Source organism: Ornithorhynchus anatinus, chromosome 2, assembly GCF_004115215.2.
Source record: "Ornithorhynchus anatinus isolate Pmale09 chromosome 2, mOrnAna1.pri.v4, whole genome shotgun sequence".
NCBI lineage: Eukaryota > Metazoa > Chordata > Mammalia > Monotremata > Ornithorhynchidae > Ornithorhynchus > Ornithorhynchus anatinus.
Genome location: NC_041729.1, coordinates 47,973,956 through 47,996,309, shown reverse-complemented (window position 1 = coordinate 47,996,309; position 22,354 = coordinate 47,973,956). Strand labels below are relative to the sequence as shown.

General features: G+C 44.9%; 1 long non-coding RNA gene across 1 annotated transcript in view; it reads right to left on the bottom strand.

The window, feature by feature from the left end:
- Nucleotides 1-17,663: 17,663 nt before the first annotated feature.
- Nucleotides 17,664-22,354, bottom strand: part of LOC103165721 — a 70,971-nt gene continuing 66,280 nt past the window's right edge. Inside the window, exon 4 of the long non-coding RNA XR_484651.2 lies at nucleotides 17,664-18,078. This is a non-coding gene — a long non-coding RNA (uncharacterized LOC103165721). The remainder of the gene's footprint in view (nucleotides 18,079-22,354) is intronic.

The following is a 22,354-nucleotide window of genomic DNA, read 5'->3' as shown; positions in this document are numbered from 1 at the left end:
GTAGACTGGCATAGATATCATTGAGATAAACAGAATCATAGGTATATACACACCATTAACAAAATAGAGTAATAAATAATATATACAAATATGCATAGTGCTGTGGGGGGGGGGGAAGGGGCAAGAGCAGAGGGTGGGATAAGGGGGAATGGGGAGGGGAGGAGAAGCAGAGGGAAAGGGGAGGCTCAGTGTGGGAAGGCCTCCTGGAGGAGGTGAGCTCTCAGTAGGGCTTTGAAGAGGGGAAGTTAGTTTGAATGCTATCAATCCATCACATTTATTGATGCAACAAGCCCCCACTGGCACCCACGCCTGCATTCTCAAATTTAGATGGGACCATGGGGCACTAGGGGAAAGCAGCAGTCCTAAACTTCAGAAGGCACTATAAAGGATGCCACGTAGAAAAACCGATGAGCAAATGACTGAAAATCTTCTCTGCAACCTCACATTTCCTCCAGGACAGCAGGTGGGAGCTTTCAGAAGCAAAGGAAGCATCTGATACAGTCACACAGCTATAGGCTTTCATTTACTGGTCTCTGAATTCTGTTGATATCTGTTTTATTCTGTGCCACTGCAGATATCTGCAAATGACGGGACCCGGTCTAATCTCCTCCCCTCTTCTCCATTCTCTCCCCCATCATCATGGCAGGGAAGGAAGCGGAGGGAGGAGCAACAGGACTGAGGCGGCAAACTAGCCAAGATCATATAGGGCAAATGAAGTTGAAAAAATCGAGTCGAGGCCAGAATCCCTGTTGAAAAACTGATAGAATTGGGCAGCAGTAAGACACAGACCTTCATAATGACATGAAAGCCTTCTAAATGAGGTGGAGACCAATCTTGTATGTGATGGTGAGAACAGGACCTTGCAGAGAAAAATCAAAAACAAATCATTTGAACTACTTCATCAACATAATCATCATACTATTCCTACTCAGGATCAAATGGCAATTGAGGACTGTAACTACTGAAGCCGAGTGATGTAGTGGAAAGAGCATGGGCCAGGGAGTCAGAAGACCTGGGTTCTAATCCTGCCTCTGCCACTCGTCTGCTGTGTGATCTTGGGGAGTAGCTTAACTTCTCTGTGACTCAGTTACCTCATCTATGAAGTGGGGGGTTCAGACTGTGAGCTGTATGTAGGGCGGGAACTACCTTTCCAACCAGGTCCAACCTGATCCTCTCATCTCTACCCCAGCATTTAGTACAGTGCCTGGCACATAGTAAGTGTGTAACAAATACTATCATTATGATTATTGAAATTCTGGAGTAAAGGCATCCTGCTAGCTTTAAGGCACTGATCACTGCAGCACAACTTCCCTGAGCAGAAGATATGAGGAGACAGTTGACGACTGTGTTGGTGAAATAGCGTATTCCAAAACAGCAAGTCAAACATTTTAGAGGCAGAATCACGGGGGAAAATGATCAGTGGGTTTCGGTAGTCTCCGCGATAGCTGGGAGACAACCACCACTGTGTCAAAGGAAAGGGGTTGCTCTCCTTGATCAGAGATACTCTGGGAAGATCAGGAAATCAAGAGAGTAATAATAATAATTACTGTTATTTGTTAGGCACTTTCTATGAGCCAAGCATTGTATTAAGTGCTGGGGTAGAAATAAAATCATCTGGTCCCACTTGGGGCTCATATTGAAAGTAGGAGGGAGAAGTGGTATTGAATCCCCATTTTACAGAGGGGGGAACTGAGGCCCAGAGAAGTTAAGTGATTTGCCCAAGGTCACACAGCAAACAAGTGATAGAGCCAGTATGAGAATTTAGTTCCTCTGACTCACAGGCCTGTGCTCTTTCCCCTAGGCCACACTGCTTCCCTACTGTGCTCAGAGCACTAGTCTAAGGACTACGGACAGTCCGATGAAGACATGACCAAGTGCTTAGCGCTCAATCGATACAACTGAATGAATGAATGTTGTGGTCAATTCAGCCACAATTGAGTCCCACACGTAAAAAACGCAAAAACCAAATGAAAAAACCTTTGCATCTACTTCACAGTGTTCTACTTTAAAACAAAACAAAAACAAATGAAAAAACAACAACAGAGCATCCCAGGAGGGAAGTCTCAGGATTGAGATCCATCACTTGTTCCCAGTGGGAGACACCAAAAGACTTCACCTGTACCCCAAACTTTTCATCATTCTGCTTTATCTCCATTTAAGAATACACGTGGATCACAAAGACACTGAAGGGCATGGAGCAGCCACTCCCAGAGGCCATGCTTTAGCTCTTCACTCCATTTTTTAAAATGGCAGCATTTCTCACAAATTCCAGGATCCAAAATCAAATCAAGGGTAGTGAACACACTGTACGTTCTCTCATAATGTGTGTCAACACTTGAGGAAATCACAGAGGCATAATCCTTGGGCATGTAGAGCGGCTAACACATAACCACGGCATTAAGCTTCCTAATTAACCCTGCTCATAATAGAGAAAGACTTGCCTCAACGGGTCATGAATTTTAGAGGACCTGCATCCCGGAACAGAACAGCTCTTGGTAAACCTGAGTTATAGCATCCTATTTTGCCACTGATCTTAAAATGCAGAGTCCTGAGGGGACCAGGTCTACCCTTTATAGATTTAAAAGAGCAATGAATCAACACACTGAACTGTGCTAAGCCACTTTCGGGAAATCACATCTCGGTCGTTTGGCTACGATGACAACTACTAGACATAACAAAACACTGTTCGAGTATTTCCCATGACACTATGCCTCCTGCGTTTAGTAGCTAGCGATAAGAATCAGAGTTGGGGTGTCAGTGAGAAATATAAGAATCCTACTTTAAAAAATGGCAGTCCAGGGCAGATTAACAAAAGCTATGGCAGCTGATGATTTTAAAGGAAAGGCTCTTGGCATGCCTGGTTAATGAAATAATTTTCCAGGAGTTATAGACAAAACTTTTGATTAAGTTAGATCCTAAATTATCCAGTCTTGGCAGTTGTATATACACCCTGCTTCCAACTCTGCCACTAAATCACACTTGTACAGTTACTCAGTTCTCACCAACTGGCATCCCCTACTGTCAGTACATGCAAAGAGAGTTATTCCAAGCCAATGCCGCCATTTGTTTGTGTTTGTCTGTAATTAGGATGGATTTTCATCTGCCTCAGATGCTCACTGTGGCTCTCCTTGAAAGGCAGGGTAAGGGAATGGACACCTCTCAGCCTCGTGATTCTAGGATTCTGAATATGATCGCATTTTCCCCATCTTTACAGCTTCAAGAAGGCAGTTGGTAAAGACTCTAACTTGCATCTAGCGACTGACCCGCAATAAAAGAGGTTTCTAAAGCATGGGGTACTGGATAGAACAGGGGCCCGGGAATCTGAGAGTCATGGGTTCCAATCCTGGCTCTGTCCCCTGTCTGTGGGATCTCGGGCAAGTCACGTCACTTCCCTGTGCCTGTTACCTCATCTGTAAAATGGGGATTGAGGCCGTGAGCCCCAAAGGGGACAGGAACTGTGTCCAACCTGATCTGTTTGTATCCACTCCAGAGCTAAGAACAGTGCCTGGCACAAACTAAGTGCTTAACAGATATCATGATTATTATTAAAAGGAGCAGGTACCATCTACTGTAGATTTTATCTGATGTGGAGTAAATAGGTTTCTTTGAATTAATGGAGGACAACAGAATTATAAGACATCATCAGCAGTTGTGTACTGGATAATTTAGGATCAAACTCAATCAAAGGTTTTGTCTAGTGCTTGAAAATTCTTTTAACTAGGCATACCAAGGGCCTTTTCTTTGAAATCAACCACTGCCAAGTGTTCTCTGGAAGCCATATGCCTGATGAAGTCTATACCCAACTTGTTTTCTCCTTGTGCTACGTGAAGCAAGCTTATAGCTGTACAGGAAGCCACTGAATTGGAAGAGGAGAGTAATCAGAGATACCACCCTCCCCACCCACGGAGGCCCAGATTCATTCCAGTGCTATTCAAAATGGACCAGCCCTTTCCCATTGTTCCAAAGCCCGCAACAGCTGCAGGGATGAAAAGGAAGCGGGAAATCAGAGTCGGGTCTCTGGAAACAAAGCTGTGAGAGCTGAGGCAGGAAAAGGGTCTCAGAAAGCAAGGGAAACATCTGTAGGACACACTCCAGCTGTGATTCCTCAGTCAGCAGCAAGGATGGGAGGGTGAACATGCAACCTGCATCACAAAAATCCATCAGGAATGTATTTAGGAGATGGTAATTAGGGTACAGTCTCCTAGAGTTCAATATAAATGAGTCAGTTTCCACACAATTCTCCTGGCAGGACTGAGACACAGCGATATCTGGGGAGGAGCAATTTGCACTCCTGGACCAAGGTGGAGAACGGGGATAGAGAAGAAGAGGAGAAAGGGGGAAGGACAGGTGTACCGTTTCACCGTTTGTTTCTAAATTTGAAGGGAATTTTTCCGAGATTTTCCCTATGAGGTCAGTTTCCCAGGAGGTTCCCGGGCAGCAGTAGCCCCACAGCAAAAATCTCCATGAATTAACTTAAAATTTAGAAACAAAAGTCACAGAAAGCCAAAGGGTAGTCACCCTGACCCTCTATATGTTCCCCACAGCACAGAGTTAAATGGAGTTCAAGTCCCCTCTCCAAGAAAAACTCATCCACTCCCACACCTTCAGCTCGCACCCCTATGCAGAGGATTCTCCAAACCTCTCTCCCTAGCAACGACTGCACTTGACCCCAAGATATCTCCACATAGATATTCCACCAGCACCTCGAGTTGAGTGTGTCTAAAACTAAATTCCTCCCCAAATCCTTCCCTCTACCAAACTTTCCCGATCACCCTCCCTGTCCCGGAAGCCTGCAAGCTCGGAATGATCCTTAACTCCTCACTCTCCTCCAAATCTCACATTGTGTAAATCTTATTCATCCTCCTGACATTGTGAGGTTGAAATGGGGACAGAGATTTTAAGGGAGGGGATGGGGTAGGCAAGAACTCTCTTCTTGCTTTTTCCTCTCCATCCAAACTATCATATTAATACAATCACTCATCCTATTCCACCTGGATTACTGCATCAGCCTCCTTGCTGACCTCCCAGCCTCCTGTTTCTCCCCACTCCAGTCCATACTTCACTCAGCTGCCCAGATTGTTTTTCCATAGAAACGTTCAGGACATGTCATCCCACTCCTCAAAAAATTCCAGTGGTTGCCCATCCACCTCCATAGCAAAAACTCCTCACTATTTAAAGAACTCCATCACCTTGCCCTCTTCCATCTCACCTTGCTACTCTCCTACTAGAGCCCAGCCCTCAATACTTTGCTCTTCTATGACACAGCCCTGGGAGTCAGAGGACGTGGGTTCTTATCCCCGCTCCACCACTTGTCTGCTGGTGACTTTGGGCAAGTCACTTAATTTCTCTGTGCCTCCGCTTCCTTGTCTGTAAAATGGGGATTAAGACTGTGAGTCCCACGTGGGACAACCTGATTACCTTGTAGAAACCCGGCTTGGAACAGTGCGTGGCACATAGTAAGCACTTAAATGCAGCGTGGCTCAGTGGAAAGAGCCTGGGCTTCGGAGTCAGAGGTCATGGGTTCGACTCCCAGCTCTGCCACTTGTCAGCTGTGTGACTGTGGGCTAGTCACTTAACTTCTCTGTGCCTCAGTTCCCTCATCTGTCAAATGGGGATTAACTGTGAGCCTCACGTGGGACGACCTGATTACCCTGTACCTCCCCCAGGGCTTAGAACAGTGCTCTGCACATAGTGAGCACTTGACATATACCAACATTATTATTATCGTTAATCTTCTCACTGTGCCTTGATCCCGTCGCCTATCCCTCACCCACGTCCTGCCTCTGGCCTGAAATGCCCTCCCTCCTAAAATCCAACAATTACTCTCCCCTCCTTCAAAGCCTCATTGAAGATACATCTCCTCCAAGAGGCCTTCCCTGATTAAGCCCCCCTTTCCTCTTTCCCACTCCCTGTGTTCTTCTCCCCTTCTAGCTGCACAGCATTAATGTACATATCTGTAATTTATATTAATGTCTGCCCCCAGCTACTCTAGACTGTAAGCTCGCTGGGGGCAGCGAACGTGACTGTTTATTGTTATACTGCACTCCCCCAAGCTTAGAGTGTACAGTGCTCTGCACATATTAAGTGCTCAATAAATACGACAGAGAATGAATCTTCCAGCACAGCTGCACAGAATAAACTGACCAGGGCCAGGACTTCCACGCACCCAGGATTCACTCCATTAGCATTCGGCAAGGAATTAGACATGGCACCCTCGGCTCTGACACGGCAAGCCACGCCGTCTTGAAATAATCTTGAAACATCGATGCTTTTTTCCAGGCAGCCACATTTGTTAAAGTAATTTCCAGAGCCCAAATCTGCATGTGAGTTTGGAGATGGTTGAGGGGGGTGACAGGACCGGGAAAGCGGAGGTTCATCTACACCCACCCAGAACGGAAGGTAGGAATCACGTCCTCTGCCCCTATATCTCCGAGACCCTCCACCGCTATTCAACAGAAAAAGATACGACCAAGATCATCTTGTGATAGCATTCTCTCTGCCAACCTGAGTTACAACATGAACTGCTGACAGAAGCCCCAAGAAACTGTTACTCCATCTTGTAGATTAATCTCCTTGCACACTGGCATTTGGCCATGAATTTCTGCTAGGTCATTCATCTGGATGTGCTGAATACAGCAATGTTGCTTTAGAGATTTAAACACAACATTAATGACTTCGAACAATGGATAAAAGGATGTATCCAAGTGTGAAACCATCAACAAGGGATAAGCTGTAGATCAATGTCCAAATGCTCAAAGATTCTCTACAGCGATAGTCTCTAGCAAAATATCGTAAAAGACAGACTTCTAAATTTTTGTCATGCACTTCCTGGTACGTACAAGCCCAAGGAAAATCAAAGCCTTTCTCCACACAAGAGGGAAGACTTCATCTGTGAAGATTTCCCTCTAGCTTCCACTAGCCACAATTCACCAGTCTAAAGACGCCATGGGCTAATTATCAGTTTAACGGGAGTGGTGGGTTGCACTGAGTTATCCACACTCTGGCCGGCTCCCCCAGTGACCAAAATGATTAATTGTGAGGCGGCTGGACTACGACACCTGTTCTCTCTGCCGAAAACAGAACAAAATAGCTCTGAGCCCTCATCAACAGCGGGCACCTCTGGGCCCCCAATATGCTCACGAATGCAGCCTGTCAGCAGCTTCTCTTCCAACCGAAGAACAAATCAATCAACCAGTCAATCACACTAACTGAGCGTTTACCCCGGACAGAGCACTATGCTAAGAGCTTGGGAGAGTACAACAGTTGATAGACACATTCCCTGCCCACACCGAGTTTCTGGCCTAAAGATGAGCCTACAGTCTAGATAACTGTAGAGTCTACAGTTATCATTAGAGAAAACCTCTGCTGCTTCAGGATACAATCTTTCCAAGCAAAGGACTGTTGGCAGAGATATTAAAGGTGGCATTTGTTTTGTCCGCTGGGCAAATGGAGAAGTATCAAGGAAATAAAGTCCTTGTTTCAGAGGCACTTTGGAACACAGTTTTAGCCCACCAACTGTGGTGATGCCATTACTTTTTTTAAAAAATGACATTTAAGCGCTCCGCACTGGAGTAGATGCCAGCTAATCAGGTTGGACCCAGGCCATGTTCCATGTGGGGCTCACAGTCTAAATTCCCACATTACAGATGAGGCAACTGAGGTACACAGAAGTGAAATGACTCACCCCAGGTCACACAGCAGACAAACGGCGGAACAAGAATTAGAACCCAGGTCCACTGACTGCCAGATCTGTGCTCTTTCCACTAGGTCATGATGCTTCTTGTTGCCTGTCTGCAAATTAACTTCAAATCACCACCCAGTTGGTTAGGAAATTGACTCAATGTCTGAAGCTCCTCTCATAAAATCTGGTTTGAAAAAAGGAAAGGGTTGAATGATAATACTTCCTTGGAGGAGATTAGCTAGTTTATTCTCCTTTGATTGACCCTCTCCCTCCATTTCCTTTTGGAAGCTGGTTTCAGGGTCAGTAGCAGCTCCAGGTTACTTGGGATCTGCTCTTTGTCTCAGGTGCTGAAATCACTGGATCTGGAGAGGACTAGGAATCTCTCGGTCCGATTCAAAATTTTAGTGACTGCCTAGGAAATGCATGTACCTGGCCTCCAGGTACGTGGAGTTCTCCCCAGGAGTTTCCAAAACACCTGCCACTTGCCAGGAGGTGCAGATGTAATTGGCAGAGGCAGGACATTTCCTCATGTAAGGACCGATGACTGTAAGCTCCTTGTGGGCAGGGGCAACATCTATCAATGATGTTGTACTGTACTCTCCCAGGGGCTCCCAAGCTTTCCCAAGTAATAATAATGTTATTTGTTAAGCGCTTACTATGTGCCGAGCACTGTTCTAAGCGCTGGGGTAGATACAGGGTAATCCGGTTGTCCCTCATGAGGCTCACAGTTAATCCCCATTTTACAGATGAGGTCACTGAGGCACGGAGAAGTCAAGTGACTTGCCCAGAGTCACACAGCTGACAAGTGGCAGAGCCGGGATTCGAACTCATGACCTCTTACTCCCAAGCCCGCGCTCTTTCCACTGAGCCACTCTGTGGAAAGAGCACAGGTCTAGGACCTGGGTTCTAATCTCAGCTCTGCGACCAGTCTGTTGTATGACCTTGGGCAAGACACAACTTCTTTGTGCCTCGGTTATCTCATTCGTGAAGTGGGGATTAAGAGTGTGAGCCCTCTGAGGGACAGGGACTGTGGCCAACCTGATTATCTTATACCTACCCCAGTGTTCAGTACAGTTCCTAGCACATAGTAAATGCTTAAATACCATAAAAAGCAGATGTTACACCCAGTTCGTGCTCAATACATACCACTGATCATCTTGGGGCACTTAGATGACAGAACTCTAAAGAGAACACTTTTTTCCCTTCTAAAGTTCCACCCTTCCCAGTCCGGGTTTACCTCCTTGCTCCACCACTGAGGGCCAAGGAGTTGAACTCTTTGTCAAATACCCAAAACATTAAGTACTGATCTCCTCGCTGCCTTTTAGCCATGGACGAAAGAGATGGCAAGTGACCCATCTGAAATGAGCACTTGAGGGGCACAGCTGGCACAAGGACAGGGCAGCTCTTAAGGAAGCCCTTCACGCCAAACTACTGGTGGAGGCTGCGTGCTCATGCATGTACTCACTCCCTCCCTCCCTTTCATCCCCCTCCCTGCCGCAGTTTGGGGTACTGGGTGGCTTTTTCTTTTCTCCCCTCCAAGCTGCTCTATTCCCAGTTACCAGCTTGCCACTTTGCCTCCCTTTAGGATGAAGGCAGGAAGGTTGCTCTCCATCAATTCATCATATTGATTGAGCACTTACTGTGTGCCGGACTCTGTCCTGAGCGCTTGACAGAGTACAGTATTAACCCTAAACAGAGTTGATAAGCATATTCCCGGTCCACAAAGAGATCACAGTCTAGAGGGGGAGACAGACCGATATAAATAAATGAAGGATATATACATAAGTGGTGTGGGACTGGGACGGATGAAGAGAGAGTGCAAATCCAAGTGCCAGTATGACACAGAAGGGAGTGGGAGAAGAGGAAATGAGGGCTTTGTCAGGGAGGGCCTCCATGGTCAGAGGAGAGCTCTGTTTGTGGGTCATTTGCATCACCCACAGCGACATAGGGAAATATCTCCTGACTGCCAATCCTCAGCAGGCATGAGAGCCTGCCACATATCCAAGCATTAGGCAGTTTCCTCTCAAAATGACTTTCCTGTATCAGTTACAAGCCAACTGAACCTTCCTCAGTATTCATGGTCTCAGCAGGACCGGTCCTAGACACCAGCCCCTCTGCCTGTTCAGAGGATCAGTCACGTGCCAGGCCTAGGGGAGAAGCAGCGGGGACTAGTGAAGAGACCACAGAACTTGGGGGGGGGGGGGGAGGAGGTCAGAAGATGTGAGTTCTAATCCTGGCTCTGTCTGCTGGAAGACCTTGGATGACTCCCTTAGCTTCCTCATCTGGAAAATGGGGAGTCAATACCATTCTCTCTCATACTTGAGCTGTGAGTTCTGGGTGGGACAGGGACTGTGTCCGACCTCATCATCTTACATCTACCCCAACACTTTAGGGTAGTGCTTAGCACTTAATAAGCACTTATTAATAATATTATTATTGCCCTAAGCCCTTCCCTTAGGCCCTCTTGGATGAAGAGAGATGACAACCCCCAACCCCACAACATTTATGTATGTATCTTTAAATTATATATTATTTATTTATATTAAGGCCTGCTCCCCCCTAGACCGCGTAAGCTCGTTATGAGCAGGGAATATATCCACTAATTGTTTTACAGTACTCTTCCAGGCACTCGGTACAGTGTTCTGCACACAAGCACTTAATACCACTGATTGATTGACATGGACCTGACAGAAATCCACAATCCACCATTCCCTATATGGACACAAGATCAGACAATCGCTGCCTTCTGCAGGCTCCAAATCAATTCTACCCCAGGGCTCCAGGAGTCCAGCTTCCAGAGCGCCCAACTCCTGGTCCTGCCAGAGCCTGAATCGTGTGATTGGAGCCTAACTCTCAAAATAAACTTGCCATCATTTTCCCCCCACCCGCCTTTGCACCTGAGACAATTACTACTTGTCATAAACAAGAACTGCCAGCTGTGAAGAGCCTTCAGCTTGCTGTTCTTCAAATGCTTTATAATTGATTCGCTCATCAGAGAAGAATCCTCTAACTCTACAATGGTCGGGTCTGGCCAATCCCAGCGGGTCCCAGGAGTTAGCCCCGAGAAAGCCATCTATCACTGTCACTCAGAAGGATCCAGGAGCCCAGGAAGCTTTCGCAGAAAAACGGAGCCGAGGGAAAGGCCAAAACCCTCCGAGGTTGTTGCCAACTGCTCGAGCTCCTGGGAATGGGCTGCCTGACAAACCGCCATCATTCAGAGCAGAAGCCTATGGTAATAGGCCTTCCTTCCGGCTGCCCAGGCTCCCTTTCGTTGTTTGCTTGCCTGTCTTTCGAGCTGTCATTTCAGAGTGAATGGAGATGACTTCATCAACTGTGCACAAGACAGCACCAAGCAAGGAAATAACTCCCTAGGGGAAGAGGGAAGGTTGGTTGGGAGAGAGGGATTCCGAATCATAGGTTAAACCCAACCAGTTTCCAATATCACATCCCTATCAGTATGGGCTAGGGGGAATCATTTGCCCGTCCAGTCGATGCAATCACCTGGGAGAGAGCGGAGAGAAGTGGGGAGGACTTGACAACTGGGAGTAAGAGCTACTGACTGACCCCTGTTCTTCCTGGGTGACGTGGGGGAGGAGGAGATGGATATTTTCTGTCGCCGTGGCCCAAATATGATGTACAGGGAGCACAGTTTGCAGGAGTAGCTAAAATGTCCTGAAAAAGTACTTCTAATACTTTCTATTACACCGTGAGACCCATGTGGGACAGAGACTGTGTCCTACCTGATTAACTGTATCTACCCCAGGGCTTAAAACAGTGTTTGACACATAGTAAGTGCTCAGTAAATGCCATTATTATAAGCCCCCCGCCCCCCAACATCCACACACACTTCTCATGAAGCACACATACCACAGATGCAAAATGGGGTTGCTGCTCAGCCTACTAACAACTCTGGCTTCTAAAAGTTCATGAAAACATGAAGGGTTTCTGATCTTCCATGTGAAGCAGTTAAGGAATAAATTGAAGAGTTCAGCTGGCAGGCTTGAAACCACCCCTCAAGAGCCATAGTGATATGGCAGTAAAACAAGAAATGGAAACCAATTTCTCAGCCTCTGGCAAATGTTTAAATGAACACACCCCTCTGCAACTCTCTGGGAAGATCAATATAAGATACTTAACGTTATTATTATTAGTTGTTGTTGTATAGGGCTAAGAGACAGTGAACGGGTGAAAATATTAAAAGACTTAAAGGTTGTCTATATATTGCGATTAATAAACTATTTCAGATCCCCAAATAACACTTTGGCCTCAGCTTTATAAGGACTTCAGAAAGATAGCATTCTTCTGCTTAAAGGTAGATAACTAGTGCTAGAGCAATTTTTATGCCTCTATTAGCCAGATAATTTGCATGTTGCAAAAATACTGCATTTTAGAAATCGCTTCCTTTAGCTATTATAGGCTTGTGTTAATTTCCCCAAATAAGGGATCGGTTATTAATAAAAATAATAACAGTATGTTGAGCACTTCCTATGTACACGTAGGATCATCAGTTCAGTCCTGTCCCACACAAAAGAGGGAAGAACAGGTATTTAATTTCCATTTTAAAAAATAAGGGTGCACAGAGCAGTGACTAGCTCAAAGTTGCATAGCAGCTGGAGTTAGAACCCAGGTTCTCCGACTTCTCTATGCTCTTTCAAGTAGGTCTCAGTGCAAGAATAACCTTATAAGCAATACAGGAGCATAGACTGCATTGTTCTCTTAAAATACCACTTGGGCTTTGCTGCAAAGAACACCACCCTCCCCCACAACACTTCTATACATATCCACTTACATACCCCTTTGCAGGTTCATCTATACATCCATTTTTTTCTTTTCTATCTACTTATATTGTATCAGTCGCCCCTTTTAGACTAAATTCCTCAAAGACAAGATCATATCTTTTTACTCTCTTGTATACTTCCAAGCACACAGGGCAGGGTTCTGCATACATTACACTCTTAAATACTATTCCTTGATGGTCCAGGGTCATACTTAAGATTATAAATTACTTCTGAAGAGAGATCTGGTGAAATGTAATCATAAGGAGATGCCTAAGTAAATTAGTGGATTAGGAAGCAAATTTTAGGATACCGAATTCAAATATTGGAGCAATATCCATCTTGCCATAGTTGTGAATTACACATTTGCATAAAAAATGTTGATCTGCAGCCTAGAAACATTCACAATCTGTTTCAAGAATTCCATTGCTGTGAGAAACACTGCTTTTTCCTTATTTCTAATGATGTTTGTTAAGCATTTATTATATGCCAGGCACTGAACTAAGCTTTGGGGTAGATACAAGATAATCAGGGTGGACACAGTCCTCGTTCCATATTGGGCTCACAGTCTTGAAACCCATTTTATAGATAAGGTAACTGAGGCACAGAGAAATTAGTTGACTTGCTCAAGGTCACACAGCAGACAGAGATGAGCTGGGGTTAGAACCCAGCTCCTCTGACTTCCAGGTCTGTGCACTTTCCACTCAGTTATGCTGCTTCTCTTTTAAGGAAAAGAGATGAGAATCAAAGACTATCCTTGATGATGGAAACTTCTCTCTCTACTATCCAATCTCACCCAAGTAGTGTTATATTTAAATTATTAATTTAAGAGACCATAAGACAATTCTGGAGAGTTAGGAGGAGAGATTCACCGGGAATAGTTACTGGAGGTTGATTTTGGTTCCGCCCCCATGGGCCACCCTGACTTTATAATTGTGGTATTTGTTTAGTGCTCACTTTGTGCCAGGCACTGTTCTAAGCACTAGGACAGATAAAAGCAAACTGGGCTGGACACAGTCCCTGTCCCATATCAGGGTCACAGTCTCAATCCCTACTTTACAGATGAGGTAACAGGCACTGAGAAGTGACTTTCCCAAGATCACACAGCAGACGAGTGGTGGAGATGGGATTAGAACTCATGACCTTCTGACTCCCAGGCCCGTACTCTATCCGCTATGCTACACTGCTCTCAATGGAAGCAGAACAATCAGGAAAAGCACTAACTCTGGGATGTAAATGTGTCCTCTAGACTATAAGCTCATTATGGTCAAGGAATGCATCTCATATTGTTAGATTGCCCTCTCCCGAGTACTTATTACAGTGCTCTGCACACAGTAAGTGCTCATTATATACAACTCACTGAACTCAGAGATCGGGGCACCAACTCTGGCAGGCTTAGCATACAAAGATTAGAAATTCTGCCATTTTTCTAAAGGGAGCAGACAGTGTGGCTATCTTCCCTTTTCCCCTCCCTCCTCTACCTCAGGCAGTTCATTCTGCTGTTTGCTTTAAAGGGACGCATTTCCTCTTCATTGGCTAAAAATTATCCTCACTCTTGGTCCTGCCTGATCTTTGCTGTAGGGGGAAAATTTAAGACCTCTGGTTTTCGTGCACTTCACACACACACATTCGACTGCCTTTCCCAGGGCAGCCCCTGCCGCTTCTGCTGTTCTTTCATCAGTGGCATTTATTGAGCACTTAAGAGCACTGTACTAAGCACTTGGGACAGTGTAATACATTCCCCCAGTAGTTGCTCAACCAATTCCATTACTGCTTCTGAACTCTGGAATTTGCCTAGTAAATCTAGCTGCTCCCAAAAGTTCATTAAGAATCTGTGACTATTTCATGACGTTATGATGGGCCAGATCAGAGCCAAGAGGGTTCAGTCCAATGCATTCCCCTTTGGCAGTGCAGTAAAGTAGTGTTCTAATCCTGGCTATACAACTCGTCTGCAGTGTGACCTTGGGCAAGTCACTTCCCTTCTCTGTTTCTCAGTTCCCTCATTTATAAAATGGGGGATAAGACTGTGAGCCCCACATGGGCCAGGGACTGTGTCCAACCTGATTTGCTTGTATAACAGTAACAATAATAATGTTGGTATTTGTTAAGCACTTACTATATGCCAAGCACTGTTCTAAGCACTGGGGTAGATTCAAGGTAATCAGGCTGTCCCACGCAGGGCTCACAGTCTTGATCCCCATTTTACAGATGAGGTAACTGAGGCACTATCCACCCCAGGGCTTAGTACGTGGCTGGCTCACTAAGTGTTTAACAAATACCATATTTATAATTATTAGCATTATTAGAAGATGCAACAGGAGACCTGGCTACAAGTTCATTCATTCAGTAGTATTTATTGAGTGTTTTCTATGTGCAGAGCACTGTACTCGGTGCTTATTTTGGAATACACTTCCCACTTAGACTTTGGGCATCATCCATGGTCCTTGAGAGTCTCAGTCTAGAAGTGCAGTGCCAAATGCAGACACAGAGATGACATGTAAATGACTGAAAACCGCTTCCCCAAAGTAGCCTGCTACCTATCACAGACTGAAGGCTCAAGAAAACCAAGGTAAATAAAAAAAAAAAATAAATGGTGGTATTTGTTAAGCGCTTACTATGTGCAAAGCACTGGGAGATACAAGGTGATCAGGTTGTCCCACGTGGGGCTCACAGTTTTAACCCCCATTTTACAGATGAGGTAACTGAGGCACAGAGAAGTGAAGTGACTTGCCCAAAGTCACACAGCTGGTAAGCGGCAGTAGTAGGTCAGCTTGCATCAGGGAAGCCACACAATACCCCTTTCCAAAACAAAAAGGATTTATGCATCACGAGCTAAATTCTGCCCCAGTGGACTGTTAAATAATAGTAATAATTATGGTTTTTAAGTGCTTACTGTGTGCCAGGCACTGACACAGATGGGAATGGGAGAAGGGGAAAGGGGGGCTTAGTCAGGGAAGGCCTCTTGGAGCAGATGTGCCTGCAATAAAGCTTTGAAGAGGGGGAGAGTAATCGTCTGTCGAATGTGAGGCAGGAGGGCGTTCCAGGCCAGAGAGAGGACGTGTGAGGGGCTGGCGGAGAGACAGATGAGGTGGAGGTGAAGTGAGAAGGTTAGCATTAGAGGAGCGAAGTGTGCGAGCTGGGTTGTTGGAGGAGAGTGGCCAGTACTGAATCTCCACTTTACGGATGAGCAAACTGAGGCCCAGAGAAGTTAAGTGATTGGCCCGTGAGAGACTGCTTTCTATATATAGTGCCCTTAACACACGTTAAGCAGCTGGGTTTCAGGGAATTCATGCTAACTATACATTTCTCTTTTCCATCACATCTACCCTACTTGGGAGATACCGCTCGAGCAGTGATTTGCTAAAAATTCCTCTGCAGTTAATAAATCTCTTCCCCTTTTTATCCTCCAATTAATCTATAAAGATTGAATCTGTCTGGCACCAAGAGAGTGCCATTATTAAAAAAAGGTCGAGTGCAGAGGTAATATAATTCAATCACCTGTTTTCATTAAGTATCACCCAAGGAGGATCTGTGTTCTTTAACTGGGTAAATTTAAATGGCCCTGATTTGCGCATTTTAGAGCCTAGAGTTTCCTGTATATTTAGAAAAAAGAACATTTTTTGCTTATAAGGAGAAGAGTGATACAGACAATGGGTAATATAGCTCTTTGAAGATGAAGTGTTTCTATCTACACCAAAATTTCGTTGTTTGGCTAAATTTGATTGCAGGGAGCTGTCATCCTATCACCCTATCTGGAGTTAACAGAAATGAACCCCACATTATAAAACAGAAGAGGCGGGGGAAGAGGCCAAGCTGGGGAAGGCAGAAGTTGCTAGATGATTTGAGCTGGGAGACAAGTGAAAAAAAAAAAAAAATCAAGCTCCCTGATTAAATTCATAATCTTTGTCAAGGTGGGAAATATTGTTTCTAAACCTATGGCTCTTTTGTTCAGGGTGAGAGTTGAAATCCACCTGCATCTGATTCCTTGTTTTGTTTTATGGGCAATTTCTTTTTAACATTCCAAGCTTTTAACCTTGAAAAATAGTGTTGTTTTGCTGCTCTATTTTCTGATTGTTAGTCTCCAGGCATCTTTATAAATCTGCTGGAGCTGGTAAATATTTCTTGCCAACCCGAAGCTGAAATGTGAAAATACCAGCTCGCTTTTAGCTGTCAGGCAATTAATGTAATTCAAAAGGAAATGAAAGGTATGTGCAACTGGGACTACTTTTAATAACTGAGACTTCCAGGCTCAGGCTTCTAAGGGGAAGACTGGGGTGGGGAAAAAAAAAGCATAAAAAGGGGTGGCAGAAGCTAGGGAATACAATTTTTTGTGCCCTGTTTCTTCAGCAGCTGGGGACACGCTAATATTTTCACAGAAACCATGATAAAATGCATTGATTGGTTGTCACTGGGAATGGGAGAGAAATGCAAACTTTTAATGGCTTAAACCACTACAGGGTTTCTAAACATTCTTTCCCACCTTCAAGTCTTTGTTTCCTGTTGGGTCAGCAGAGCAGAGGAAACTGCTCAAAACTGGGGGAAAAAATTCTCTCTCTCTCACAAAGTGAGGGGTTGTTGGGAAAGATGAGACATCTTAATTAGGCAGAGCTGGGAAAGGCGGCATAGTGGTTCTCTTCTGACTGGTCAGCTAGACATTTTAAACACAGAGGCAGTGTGGCCTAATGGCATAAGCACAACCCTGGGAGTCAGAGGACCTGGGTTCTAATCCCAGCTCTGCCACTTGGCTGCTGTGTGACCTGGTGCAAGTCACTTACCCTTTTCTGTGCCTTAGTCATCTCATCTGGAAAATGGGGGTTAAGACCGTGACAACTTGTTTACTGAAACAAGGACTGTGTCTAACCTGATAAGCGTGTTTCTACCCCAGCATTTAATACAGTGCCTGGCACGTAGTAAGTGCTTAACAAATGCCATTTTAAAATTTCATTTAAATATCAAGTTGGGAAAAGTACTCTACACTGAAAGCTCATTATGGGCAGGGAACGTGTCTACCAACTCTGTTATACCGTACTCTCTCAAATGCTCAGTACAGTACTCTGCACACAGTAAGAGCTCAATAAATATTATTGGGTAATGGAAAAACTAGCAGTCTACATCCATTACAAATTTAAGCCTGGTGGAGAGATGGCATACTAAAGAATTGTCATACAACTTGAATTAAATAGTTTATTGTGAATCACTTGGCTTCCACTGCTAAAAGCAACTGCTACTTGTCTGGGCCCCTAATCTATCCCTGAAGAATGTCGCCTATCCTAAGGCATAGGCCAGAATCTTATGATCCAGTAAAAAAGAATAAATACTATTTGGCTCTCCTCGAACTTCACGATTTAAAATGGGGGGAAAAATTGTGGGCTGGTGTGTTTCTGAAAGATTGGATTAAATCTAAAGTGTTATTCCTATTTTTAAGAAACTAAGAATGTAGTTTGGAAACTGTCTCTTGTTTGTTGGTCCTGTCAATTCTAAACAAACAACTCTTGTCCGATATATAATTAGTGCTGGTCTCCCATTGTCTTCATATCCATCTCACAAGGAATCTCCACTCCTGTACAACTGCCACGGAAACGCTGCCAAGTCCTCTTCCACATAAGGAGAAAGCGGAGACGTCTGCTTCCCCAGAAAAAAAAGAAAAAAATGATCCAAGAAAGTTTTTCCTGTGGTCCTGAGGGTAGGGAACAGATTAACCATCTTTACTTTTTAGGTGTTTCACAATCGAGGTGGGCCTCGGGAAACTACGGATTCGAGGAGTGAGATAGTAGAAACACACCATCTCTGGAAACTCGGTTAGTTCTAATTCCCAAGTGGGTTGAAAGCAGGAACAGACTGTCTGGAGACCTTCCCAATCTGGCCCCTACAAGACGAGAAATTATATTGGTGCTGCAGCCAACACTGGACACCTGGCATACTAAACTCAAAAGGCTTTTTATCAAGGACTCATGTCCCAGTGGGGCATGAGGTAGTCGGCAAGTGATTCTGACTGCCTGCTTAGCACTGTCCCTTGATGTCAACAGCAGCAGTTATTGGGAAAGTCAATACACAGCTCCGTGTTTCTTATTTTGGCTTCTCCTCTAAGCAGGAAACAACACTCCAATTTTTAAATGATGTCTAAATTGCCTTTGATTTTTCCTACCTAGCCGGCAGGAGGAAGCATGTAAGGCCTCCTCGACCTTACCCAGAGTTTGCCTAGTGCTGGCCCAACCTGGTCCCAGTTGTTCAGCTTCTACAGGCCCTTGGCAGAGACCCGGTGGAAAGGGTAGCTACCCATTTTACAGAGGGGGCAAGGATGGCACAGAGAGGGAATGAGGCTTGCCCAAACTCACCCCACAAGTTCAACCTAAACGATGTGACTTTCTTCCTAGTACTCTAATCACTGGCTGGTCCTACCTATCATTCATTCATTCATTCAATAGAATTTACTGAGCGCTTACTATGTGCAGAGCACTGTACTAAGTGCTTGGAATCACAGCCACAGCCCTTCATCCCTTAGACAGATACATCATGGGGGATGAGCTGAGTGGATTTTAAGATTACCTCTTCTCCAAGGTACCTTCCCAAATTAAGTCCTCTTTTCCCTGGATTCCTCTCAATCATTCAATCATATTTATCGAGTGCTTACTGTGTGCACAGCACTGAACTAAGTGCTTGGGCGAGTACAATAAGACAATAAACAGACACATTCCCTGCCCACAACGAATTTACAGTCTAGACGACGAGCTTACAATCCCTTCTCCATCATCTCTGTACTCGGATATAGGGCCTTTAGGCATTTACTAGTTGCTCACAGCATTTACGTGCTCCTCAAACATTACATGTCCAAAATACAATTCCTCATCGTCCCACCCAAACCCTGTCCTCCCCCATCACTGTAGATGGCATCACCATCCTTCCAGTCTCACAAGCCCGTAACCTTGGCGATACCCTCAACTCATCTCTCTCACTCAACCCACATATCCAATCTGTCTCTAAATTCTGTCAGTTGGACATTCACAGCATAGCCCAAATCCACCCTTTCCTCTCTAAACTACCACATTAAGTCAAGCACTTCTCTTAGCCTGCCTTGATTACTGATTCAGCCTCCTTATTGACCTCCTTGATTCCTGTCTCTCCCCTCTCCAGTCCATTCTTCACTCTGCTTCCCAGGTCTTTTTCCTTTAAAAAGCATTCAGACCACTTTTCCCCCCTCCTCAAGAAACTCCTGTGGTTGCCCGTCCACCTCCGCATCAAACAGAAACTCCTCACCCTTGGATTCAGAGCACTCAATCACCTTGCCCCCTAACCTCACTGTTCTACTACAAGCCAGCCCATACACTTCACTCCTTTAATGCCAACCTACTCACCGTACTTGGATCTTGTCTATCTCACCGCCGCCCTCTCACCCCCATCCCACCGCTGACCTGGAATGTCTCCCCTCTTATCTGATAATCACTCTCCCCCACCTTCAAAGCCTTACCGAAAGCAAATCTCCTCCAAAGGGCCATGGGAGTCAGAAGGACCTGGGTTCTAATCCAGGCTCCACCACTACTTTGCGGTGTAACCTTAGGCAAGTCACTTCACTTTTCTGGACCTCAGTTCCTTCATCTGTACCACAGGGATTAAGTCTGTGAGCCCCATGTGGGACATGGACTGTGTCCAAACTCATTTGCTTGTATTCACCCCAGCGCTTAGTAAAGTGCCAAGCACACAGTAAGCATTTACATACTAACATTATTAAATTATTATTTCCTCTTCTCCCACTCCCTTCTGTGTCACCTTTGTGCTTGGATTTGCTCCCTTTAGTCATCCCTCTCTCAGCCCCACAACGCTCATGTACATATCTGTAATTGATTTATTTATATTAATCTCTGTACCCCTCTAGACTGTAAGCTTGTTGTGGGCAGGGAACACGTCTCCCGACTCTGTTCTATTGTACTCTCCCAAATGCTTACAGTGCTCTGCACACAGTAAGTGCTCAATACATATGATTGATCGAGCCGAGAGTAGTGTCTACCGCGGACATACGTGAGCAAAATTTCTACATCTTCGATGCTACAAATGCCATGATTTTGGCCCTTAGCTCAATCCTCCGCTTTTTACTCTGAGTTCATCTCAGTGCGATTTGCGTTGCTTTGGCATACAAGCTTTGGATAGCCAAGGCTGGAACACTGAGTTAGCCAAATGGATTTTTCCTCTCTCCTACTTAGTTTTGATTCTTTAATACAGCAAAATAATCCACAGGATCTAAGTGGATAATTCTAGTAGCTTAAAATTAATTCGGCCACACAAGCAGATAAGTCTTCCTCTTTATTTGAAATGTCTGCTCGGTAGTACCTTTGAAAACCATGGTAACCAATGCAATTACTGAGGTTCTTTTAAGTTCCATTTAAAATGAAGGAAAATTACTGTCTTGTATTCATTTATAAAATCAGCTAAAATTTGCTACACACACACACACACACGGAAGCATTTCCTCAGCTTGAGCATTTGCTTAACAGTCTGAAGTTCTCTTGGCTAACTTTTTATTGCTGTTTTTGTATTACTGAAAATTGCTTTCTCCATCTGAAGGACTAGATTCAGCATAGTTCTGAGTTCAACAGTTTTCTCTGCCTGTTCCTACCTTGGGAAGAAACCGGACAATCTGTCCTGTCCAGGGCCTGCATCCCACACTCCCTACTGAGATAATTGCCGTAATTTTACCTGTAGCCTCCCATTCAAAGTACTTCCTGACCTACAATGGGAAGCAATGTCTCTGCCAGGGCTAATTCCCTTATTTGCGTCCATGCTTAGACTTTCTGTTAAAAGATGGTGCCTAATCCAAACTGTTTCCTTCTTCAGGATCTGTCATCCTGCTCTCAGATGGGACTGTAAAAAAAAATAATTAAATCAATGGTATTTATGGAGCGCTTACTGTGCGCAGAGCACTGTACTGTTTGGGAGAATACAATAAAACAGAGTTGGTAGACATGTTCCTTGCCCACAACAAGCTTACAGTCAAGAAAGCGGGTGGCTGGCAGCTGCTGCCTTAGTACATTCTGGAAAAGCCCAGAGTATGGACAGGCCCATGGATAAATATTACCACCTTCCTCATCCTCAGGTACAAAATGGATGTTAAGCAGAGCTAATCACTGGTTTCTAAGGAGGTAGCTTTGATTCTAAGCAAAGCTGAACCCTACCTTCCTCTGACACAATAAAGAAGGGATGGATGCCAAGAGAAAACATGAGTCTGGCAATCAAAGGAGCTGGGTTCTTATCCCTAGCTGTCACTTGCCTGCTGTGTGATCTCGGGCAAGTCACTGAACTTCTGTGCCTTAGTTTCTTTATCTGTAAAATGAGAATTAAATTCCTACTCGCTCTCTTATTTAGACTGTGAACCTCATGTGGGGCTGGGGACTTGGATCTGATTACCTTGTATCTACTTCAGCACTTAGAATGGTTTGGTGCATAGTCAGTGACTAACAATTGCCACAGTTATTAAGTCAAGGCCACCAGGAAGAAGCAGCGTGGCTTAGCAGAAAGAGCATGGGCTTGGGAGTCAGAGGATGTGGGTTCTAATCCCGGCTCTGCCACTTGTCTGCTGTGTGACCTTGGGCAACTCACTTAACTGCTCTATGCCTCAGTTCCCTCATCTGTAAAATAGGGATTAAGACTGCGAGCCCCACGTGGAACAACCTGATTAGCATGTATCTACTCCAGTGCTTAGAACAGTGCTTGGCACATAGTAAGCGCTTAACAAATGCCATCATCATCAGGAAGTAAAGGAAAGATTGACAGGGTTCAGGAAAAAAGGTCTTACACTTGCAACCAAACATGAGATGTCTAGCCATAAGGGGACAGACCAAGATCAGAGAGTTCATGTTAGGTTTGCCTCCAACAATAATAATAATGTTGGCATTTGTTAAGCGCTTAC